This window comes from Oryctolagus cuniculus, chromosome 8 (assembly GCF_964237555.1).
Source record: "Oryctolagus cuniculus chromosome 8, mOryCun1.1, whole genome shotgun sequence".
NCBI lineage: Eukaryota > Metazoa > Chordata > Mammalia > Lagomorpha > Leporidae > Oryctolagus > Oryctolagus cuniculus.
This window is the reverse complement of record NC_091439.1, coordinates 122,131,733-122,142,153: the sequence shown is the minus strand read 5'-3', so window position 1 is coordinate 122,142,153 and position 10,421 is coordinate 122,131,733. Positions and strand designations below refer to the sequence as shown.

The 10,421-nt window shown below is 40.4% G+C and overlaps 1 pseudogene; it reads left to right on the top strand.

Moving 5' to 3' along the window:
* The first annotated feature begins 1,839 nt into the window (after window positions 1–1,839).
* Window positions 1,840–2,872, top strand: LOC138843347 (cyclin-C pseudogene; annotated as a pseudogene).
* The last annotated feature ends 7,549 nt before the right edge of the window (window positions 2,873–10,421 follow it).

The window sequence follows — 10,421 nt, the reverse complement described above, 5'->3', positions numbered from 1 at the left end:
GCATAGCAGGATCATTGATGTCGGCTACTGAAACCAGAAGAATCTGTAATCACCAGCAGTCTGGTTCTATTTGTGAAACAGATTACTATGCTTTCAGAGTGCTAATGATCTACCTCTCTAAAAATATCAAATTAGACAAAAGTCGCTACAATATTAGAATCACCATTCACCTGAGACAACAACATCGCTTTGTAGAAATTACTTTAATCTACCTCTGGAGTGAAATTCTTCACACATTGACAGTCAGCATAACCTCTGCCTCACGTGTGAAACGCGGGGCCGGGTGCATTTCCCAAACGGGAGAACTCACTGAGAGCCTGTACTGAAGCTGCCTCACATCTAACCTTTTCAAAATTTTAAGTCTTTATATGTTTTATCACCTCTGGATTAATTCATGTGTAGTAGGCCTTTCAACAGCTTAAAAGGTTATTAGCTCATATACGAATATAAAGTTTCCTTAATTTTTTGAAATATGAGATAATAGCAAACAAAGAATATTTTCAACAGACTAACAGCTACACCAGTGGAGTCCTAGGTTTAAAGTCAGAATAACACTGTTATCCTGGGCGGCCAATTATTAAGCCAGTAGCTTTGTATAAATATTGAGGCATCATTTTTCATATATAATAGAGAACCAGGAAAACTTACCTTGTCTGATACAGTCTTGTTGATACCACCAAATGAGATAAAGTGTATAAAGGTGCTATTCAAATCATAGTAGTTTCCTTCACCTCAAAAAACATGATTTGCAAATTTTACACACTATTTTAGTTAGTACTTAAATATGCTCATTAGGCTCAAATGCCATATCAGTTATTAAATAATGCATTTATGCTTATTATATTTAAATATCATTAGTTATTTATAAATAATATACTACTGATGAAATTAAAAGGGAGTAACAGCATCTTAGTATTAATCAGATCATTTGTAAGGAAAGCTGAGCAGTAGTTTAGATCTGCTCAGGACATTGTTATGCGCCCGACACCTTGCATTTACATTTACAGATAAGAAAATAGCACAACAGACTTGACCGAGGACCCTGCAGGTCACATGGAAAGGTGAATCACCAAGTAGTAGTCAGAGTGATCCTATCTGGAGCAACGTCTTATGACTGTGTCAAAAGATAGGGGCAACAGAAGAAGAGAAATTGCAAACCACTTGCTCTTGTGAGAACTATGAAAATATCTGACAATAATTGGTAGGGAGATCACAAATAATTTTTTTTTAGTTTTTTGTCACAGGCATCCTCATTTGCCACACCGATGACATTAAGTATATATTAATTATCCAATGATTTTTCAATGCTTCCCACTCCTATTTCCTCTCACGTGGGAGGCCCTACATGTGCTGAATGTACATGGGAACCACTCCCTCTGCCAAGGCTGTTTGAAAGAATACCCCATCCCAGTCATGAGTGCAGAAACACACGGTGATTAGGCTTCAGCATGATTTGTTTTAAGGGGACACGACACTGGAGCGCAAGGTGACATAAATGAGCTAGCACAGCTCTTGGCTTACGTTCAAAACTCAGCAAGTGCTGTGTGGCCTCTGTTTTGGGGATTCTGGTGCCACGGGTATTGAACTACTTCTGTTCTCCCCTTTACTTCATGATATGGTTTCAGCTTTCATTTGCTGGAATCATTCTTGAGCATTGTGTTTGGGAGAGCATGTAGAGAGTGCATTTCTCCTTTCTCCCTGCTTTTAAATTACAGGTTGTTTGCTGGCTTTAAGATTTTGAATCCTAGAGCTTTTACTCTGGGTTCTGGAGAAGCTGGTCAGAAGCCTTTTCCCAAAGGCTGAGCAGAGCTTAGCGGGGCCATGGGGGCTCCACAGGCAGCTCCACGGGCTGGTGCTTTTTCATCAGGGCAAGCTGCGTCCTGGCAGGGCACTCTTGGCCCAGCTCCCACTATTTGCATCGGATTCAAGATAAACAAGAGCTGTTGCAGGGGTGCCAGAAGGACTTGAAATTCCTCTCAGAAGAAGAGTATTGGAAATTTACAAATATTTTTTACAGATATTGTCTAGGCATTAGGTGAACATCTTAAGTTAAGACAAGTTATTGTCACTGCTACAGTCTATTCTGAGACATTCTATGCCAGATAATCTCGGAAAAGTATAAATCTTGTATGAATGGCTTCTACCTGTGTGCTTTTGGCACCCGAAGGAGAGGAATTTGGAGTAGTCGCAAACGCAAGATCGGTTCCTGCTGCTACTTCTGTATGGGAAGGTGGGTTTGCAGATGCTTTTCCAAAGGAACTTGCTCACGGGATGAATCCTATATTGGAATGTGAACTCCATATTCTAGAATTAACGGGCTGTTGCTTGGGTTTTTATTACCCTCGTAAACTTTTGCTCCAGTATGTGCAGGGCATGGGCTAAGAAGCCGCGTTGCTTCCCCCTGCTGGGTGCAGTGAGAGACGCCTACCGAAGGGAACTTTGTCCACAGCTCACCTCCACGTGGCCTGTGCTGTGCAGAAGAGTGCCCGACAGTGGTTTGCTGAGCTTCCTGGGGATTCGGAGAAGATTTTGGAAATTATCAGGTTATTTTAAAACTATATGAACAGTGGGAGCATTTTGATGAGAGGAGAGAGATGGCAATGATTCTCATAGGAGGGCAAACCCAAAGCCACCTCCCAGCAGTGAAGGAGAGCAGGATCCGAATGGAAGGCGGAACTCCAGCTGCGCCCAGTCGAAAGACCTTCCCAGGAATTCAGCAGTGGACTGCTTGGAGAGGAACCGCTGGACAGAGTTCACTCCCGTCTTCAGTGGTGGCACACAAATGAACATGGAGAGCTTGTTTCTGTCAAGCATACTGGGAAGTGATTTTACTTTTGCAAAATACGTTTTTCCTTACCTAAGTCGATTCTAGTACAAAATCTATTATAATCTCCTGGTTATAAAAGTATGACAAGGTTCTAAGAGGAGCTGCAGACATTTCAAAATTAATAACTTTCATTTAATATTTCTTAACTTGGATAATAGAAAAACTTTTTAAGTTTAAAATCATCTTTGTTCACTGAGGTACCGCAAAAGGACATAAAAATTCAAGATGTGAGAATTGTTTTTCTTTCATAAGTTAAACTTAAGCATCTTCCTGAAGCATTGCTTCCAAAAATAGTAAAATGATGTTAGTGAAGACTGACTTGTTTCTTCACTGTAAAAGCCTGGGTAGGTGAAATAATTCTCCTGTATCTATTTTTTGTAAGATTTACTTAATTACTTGAAAGGCAGAGATACAGAGAAAGAAGGCAAGACAGAGAGAGAGAGAGAGAGAGAGAGAGAGAGAGAGAGAGAGAAGATCTGGTTCACTCCCCAAATAGCCACAATGGCCAGGGCTGGGCCAGGCCGAAGCCAGGAGCCAGGAGCTTCCTCCAGGTCTCTCACATGGGTGCAGGGCCCAAAGACTGGGGCCATCTTCTGCTGCTTTCCCAGGTGCATTATCATGGAGCTGGATCAGAAGTGGAGCAGCCAGGACTTGAACCCAGTACCCATATTGGATGCCGGCACTGCAGGCAGAAACTGAACTTGCTGTACTGCAGTGCGGGCTCCCCTACATCTATTTCTTAAACTCCTTAACGTCTATCTACTAACTTGTGAAAATCTTATGGCAACTAATTTAATAATTGATTCCTATTTATATATACTCTGCAACAATTTGAAAACTAATATAATTAAACCTCTTAATATCACTATCTGTACTATTCCTAATGAGCTAGTCATCACTTCATTAAATTTGACTTTGATGAGATAATACAGATATTTCCTTTGCAAGTATAATACAGTTATAAACTAAAGTCATACTTTCCTTTAAGAATCCAACTACATTCACAAAAATCCTATCTCAGTGATTCTGTCTCCAGAAAGATTCTTTCCTGAGAGCAGAAGCGCACAGGAGCCAAGGGCAAAGGGTCTCTTACTCACCTGAGGCTCGGTTGCCATTTCTTCTGATTGATGACGACAAGAAGCACCCAGCCGGCCATGCATCCTGTCCCTTCCTGACACTAGACAACCCCGCTGTGGACAAAACTCTGATCCCTTCATGGCAATACAGGGGTTTCTCTGTGTACTCTGCATACAACTTGAAGTATTAGACACCTTGCTCCCAAAAGCCAACCAGCTAATGGGAATTGGGTTTTCACTCTGTCAGTCTCGAAGTCTCTCTCTCTCTCTCTCTCTCTCTTACACACACACACACACACACACAAGCTCACTCACACAAACAGCTATTTTTCTTCTTGAACTGACATGAAATTAAGAGCTCATGCTTTTAGAATTTTGTTTGTACCTGTGGGGTCCTTTGCAAATGGAAATTTACTTCTTTGCAAAAATGAATTTCAAAAAAGCCTCAGTAGTATGTGTTAGTTTATTTTACATCAATGACAGCTATAATGAAGAGGGCACTCTTCATTTATGTGAGCGTTGGCTTCATGTCACACTACTTGGGTGGATTTAAACAACTTAGTCTCCTAGCCTCTTCATCTATGAGATAAGAAGAGTGGAATCTGTCTCACCAGGCTCCTGGTGACCAGGGAAATGCAGGTGGGAAATTCCTAGAACGTAGCCTCCTTACATGAATAATAAATTTTAAAAACCCCTTGGCAACCTGGACATGAAATCAAGTCCACACCAAGGCACTACCCTAGATGCTTGGAAAGGTCAAGAGAAGAAAAGTATCTGCCCTCAAAAGATCAAAGTGTAAAGACAAATGCAAAAGACGAAGCGCCACATGGAACAGAGATGCAAAGTGAATATTAAAGAAAACTTTCCAAAGTGGAAAAGGCTTCACATGACATTGGAAGAGGATCTGCAATTTGGGCTGGGCTGCAACCCATGGAGATGGAACAAGTGCAGAAACAAAGACTTTGGTTTTTAAAATCTATGTGTAAGAAGTCAGTATTAAATAGTCTGTTGCCAATCATGAGGACAACTCATCTCAAATAGTGATATATTATATATATATGCATACATATACATATCCACCCCTCTCTCTCTCCTTCCCTCTCTTTCTCCATTTCAAATGAAAGAAAATAAAGAAATAACAATTCTTTAAAGTCATATGCATTCCCTCTTTTCTGGCTGAGATGATCAGCCTCACGGCGAGAGGTGTTCGAGTGGGGAGGAAGCCATCGGAACTCTGCAGGTTCTTACTTTGATTTATGCCTTGTTCTCAGTGCCTGAAAAATCCTTTATACCAACCCGAGGCAGGATGACTGTAATGTGACTGCTCTCTCAGAGCAGTGGGGATTCCAGGGAGAACCACTGTTGTTCCCTTTCCTAATCAGTCATGGGAATGAATGGGTAGTTATTGCCTAAATTATTGAGAACCTGGCTGAGGGTGTTTAAAGCCTCATAAAATATATTCTGTACTGTAGCGGGTTTCTCCTTCAATACGATTTCATGATTTGGAAGATTTTCAGAGAATTGCTTAAAAGGAAAACTATGAATGTGTATATGTTTTTAACTGGGAAGGAACCAATTCTGAAAGTATTGTTGAAATGTGTAAGGATACCTGCATGGCATATTCATTCTTGATTTGGAGTAAGAAAAAAATGTCAAGAAGCAAAAGTTGTTATTCCTGGCTTTCTGTACTTATATTTTATAACATTAATTCTAAATTATCTGGGTAACAAAGAACAATATTTTATGCAACAAAGATCATAGCAACTCTGTAAGTTGGAAATCTTTCTATAATGATTGTTTTATATTCAATCATTGATAGCTATATTTTTATCTATTGTTTCTACTGATACATATATTGTTCTTCATATAAAAGATTAATGCACAGATCTTCTGTTCGCCTCTTAGTTCCAAGCATTTAGTACTATTTATATTTGTGATGAGGACGTAGAGATGGAAATAGCAAAGAGTGTGAGCGTGTCAGCCTATAAAACCATCTCAGGAAACAAGGTACAACCTCTTAGACCCTTGTAAGAAAGAGTCAGGAAGGGACTGGCGTTGTGGCGTAGCACGGTGGCCGGGAGCATCTGGGGGACTCGGATGGAGTTCCAGGTTCCTGGCTTCAACACAGCCCAGCTGCAGCTGTTTGCAGCTATGGGGAGTGAACCAGCAGATGGAAGATCTCGATCTCTCTGTCTCTCTCTCTCTCTCATTCTCTCTTTCTGCCTTTCAAATGAATAGATCGACACATCTTTTTTTCTTATACACAGAAGATCAACTTGATGGTGTTGGGACATAGATTTACGTCTCCAATCAATGTTGAGTGGATTTTTGTGTAAGGGGATAAGGTAGGGGCCTTGCTTCATACTTCTGCATATGGAAGTCGAGTTTTTCCAGCACCATTTCAGGAAGAGACTGTCCTTGCTCCTGGGATTGGTTTTTTGGCTCCTTAATCAAATATAAATTGGTTGTAGATGTGTAGATTGATTTCTGGTGTCTGTAGTATGTTCCATTGTTCTATCCATCTGTTTTTGTACCAGTACCAGACTGTTTTGATTATAACTGCCTTGGAGTATGTCTGGAAAACTGGTATTGTGATGCCTCTGGCTTTATTTTTGTTGTATAAGCTGACTTGAGCTATTCGAGGTCTCCTGTGTCTTCATATGAATTTCTGTATTATTTTTTCTAGATCTGAGAAGAATGTCTTTGGTGTTTTGATCAGTATTGCATTGAATCTGTAAATTGATTTCAGAAGAATGGACTTTTTGATGATATTGCCTCTAACAAACCATGAACATGGAAGGTTTTTCCATTTTTTTGTATCTTCTTCTATTTCTTTCTGTAATGTTTTGTTATTCTAATTATAGAGATCTGTGACATCCTTGATTAAATTTATTCCAAAGTGTTTGACTTTTCTGTCTTGGTTTGTTTGTATATAGCTCTTTATAGTCATTTCTGTTGATTTTTTTATTTCTGTTGTGTGTGTTGTCCTTTTTCATCTCTAATTTTATTGAATTGGGTCTTCTCTTTCCATTTTTTTGGTTAGTTGGGCAATGGTGTGTCAATTTTGTTTATTTTTCAAAAAACTAGTTCTTCAATTTGCTGATCTTTTATATTTTTTATTCAATTTTGTTGATTTTTTTTCTCTAATTTTTTTTTCTTTTTTCCTACTAGTTTTGGGTTTGGTTTACTGTGTTTTTCCAGTTCCTTGATATACACTTAGCTCATTTCTTTGGTGCTTTTCTAGTTTTGTGATGTATGCAGCTATTGCTATATACTTTGTTTTTAACACTGCTTTGCTATATTTCATAAGTTTTGATATGTTATGTTGTTGTCTTCATTTGTATTTCCAGCTTCATTCCATTGTGGTCTTAGAAGATGCATGGTATGATTTTGATTTTTTTTTTGAATTTGCTAAAACTTCCTTTATAGCCTCATATGTGGTCAATACTAGATAAAGTTCCATGCACTGCTGAGAAGAATGTGCATTCTGTGACTGTAGGATGAAAAGTTTTATAGATCTCTGTTAGGTCCATTTGGTGTATAGCGTCAATTAAATCTGTTGATTTTCTTTCTGGTTGATCTGTCCATTGCTAAAAGTGGAGTATTGAAGTCCCCCATTACTATTGAATTGGAGTCTAATTCTCCCTTTAAAGCCTTTAACATTTCTTTTAAATAGCCAGTTGCCCTATAATTAGGTGCATTTATGTTTATAGTAGTTACATGTTCCTGTTGAATTGATCCCTTAATCATTACATAGTGCCCTTCTTTCTCTTTCTTTCTCTTTTAAAGATTTATTTATTTGATAAAGTAGCTGTCTGCACTTCAATGTTTATTGCAGCTCAATTCAAAATAGCTAAGACATGGAATCGACCTAAATGCCCATCAACAGTAGACTGGCTAAAGAAATTATGGGATATGTACTCTACAGAATACTATACAGCAGTAAAAAGAATGAAATATGGTCATTTGAAACAGAATGGAGGAATCTGGAAAACACCATACTTAGTGAAATAAGCCAGTCCCAAAGGGATAAATATCATATGTTCTCCCTGATCAGTGACAACTAACTTAGCATCTAAAAGAAAATCTGTAGAAGTGAAACGGACACTATGAGAAACAATGACTTGATCAGTGCTTGTCCTGTCAAGGAAAAACTTACTATTTTATTCCCTTTAGTAATTTTTTTGTTCTGCTTAATACTATTGGTTGAACTCTTTAATTTACACACAAATATTCTTAGGTGTTTAAATTTAACTGAAAAGTGATCCCTGTTAAATATGAGTGGGAATAGGAGAGGGAGGAGATGTATAGTTTGGCACATGCTCACTCTGACTTACCCCAATGGTAGAGCTAGAAATGTTCCATGGGATTCCAAATCAATCCCATCAAGGTGGCATGTACCAATGCCATCTTACTAGTAAAAGTGATCAGTTTCAGTTCATAATTGATCATAATGATAGGATTAAGTGTCAAAGGGATCACATAAACAAGACTAGTGTCATAAATAAAAGTGTCAATTGTTATATCAACAACAGGAGTCACTGTACACTTGCTCCCAATGTAGGATCTCTGTCCCTAATAAGTTGTACTACGCATTAATGGTAAAACTAATCTTCAAACAGTGTGTATCTGTGTGGGTGCAAACTGTTGAAATCTCAGTATATACCAAGTTGACCTTCTGTATATAAAGATAATTGAAAATGAATCTTGATGAAGAATGGGATAGGAGAGGGAGTGGGAGATGGGATGGTTGCAGATGGGAGGAAGGTTATGGAGGGGGGGAAGCCACTATAATCCAAAAGTTGTACTTTCAGAATTTATATTTATTAAATAAAAAGTTTTTAAAAAAGAAAAATAAGATTTATTTGAAAGTCAGAGTTACATAGAGAGAGGAGAGGCAGATAGAGAGAGAGAGAAGGAAAGAGATGTCTTCCATCTGCTGGTTCACTCCCCAGTTGGCTACAATGGCCGGAGCTGTGCTGATCTGAAGCTAGGAGACAGGAGCTTCCTTCAGGTCTCCCACACAGGTGCATGGGCTCAAGGACCTGGGCCATTCTTTTTTTTTTTTTTTAATTTTTTTGACAGGCAGAGTTAGACAGAGAGAGAGACAGAAAGGTCTTTCTTTTCCATTGGTTCACCCCCGAAATGGCTGCTATGGCTGGTGCACTGCGTCGATCCAAAACCAGGAGCCAGGTGCTTCTTCCTGGTCTCCCATGCAGGTGCAGAGCCCAAGCACTTGGGCCATCCTCCACTGCCTTCCTGGGCCACAGCAGAGAGCTGGACTGGAGGAGGAGCAACTGAGACAGAATCTGGCACCCCAAACAGGACTAGAATCTGGGGTGCCGGTGCCACAGGCAGAGGATTTGCCTAGTGAGCTGTGGCACCAGCTCTGTTCAGTTCTCCAGGGTTAAGGGCGTGCCTATGTTGACACACCCAGGTTTGGCATGATAAATCTCGCTCTCTCTTTTTTATCAGAAGGGAAAGTTTTTCTGCTCAGCTGAGCTCCTCTCCTTAATGGAGTCCAGTACCTCAGTGCTAGCCCCAGTGGCTATAATATTCATCCACTCTGTCCCAAGGAGCACACAAAGGATCTGTGCAGTCCTCAGTGTAAGTTCAGATTCTCCGGCGATGTCTCTCTCCAGGTAACCAGGAAGCCCTGAGCATGTGGAGTCTCCCAGTGTGAGTGCCCAGAGTCCCAGCCATGCTCCCTCCCACACTCCCTCAGTTTTTTTCACAGTCCCAGTACAGAAGCCTCACATAGTCACAGGTTCCTATCCCCCTGTTAGTTCTCCCCACCAGTCAGGGTCTCCACTCAACTAGTTGCTGGGCATGGACACGAGCTGGCACAGCTGTTATAAATGTCCATAATGGCACCTGCTCTATTGGCTTGTTACAGGATGTCATTGTAAAGTGATTGTCCTTTTTCATTTCCCTCCTCTAGTTTAGCCGGTACACTATTCCCCATGGGGTTCCAAGCTGGGTTCCCTCTAGGTTCTTCTTGCAGCTTTTTTTTTGCCAGTGGCTTGGGCTGCTGCAATCTGCTCTCACCTCCCCCTTTCCAATGCTGGTGTGTAGGCTCTGCTGCTGGAGTCCTGAGCCTGGGCACCCACACCCTCTATGTATGTCCACCATGTCCCTTTAATTTTGGTAGCATTTCCTTTGCTGCTTTCTCCCTAACTCTTCTCTGAGACTATACTCTCTCCACTTTTTTTAAAGCTATCTTCTCCTGGGCTAGAGCAGTAGGCTCCCTCCCTACTCTGCCATCTTGGAACCCAAGACCAAATACTGTGAATTTGAATACCGAAGCTTGACCATGTGTGGGGCAAGTTTTCTTGCCTTTGATAGGAGATGCAAAATAACAGTGGTGGAAATGTGCTGATGGTAGAATGTGGGACATGAGAAGAGTGTTGCTTTGAAATGAAGAGCTCCACAAAAGGTGTTTTGGGGCAGGCATTTTGGTTTCAGCTGCCTTTTGGAAGCCTGCATCCCATAGCAGAGTACCTGTGTTAATTAAATAG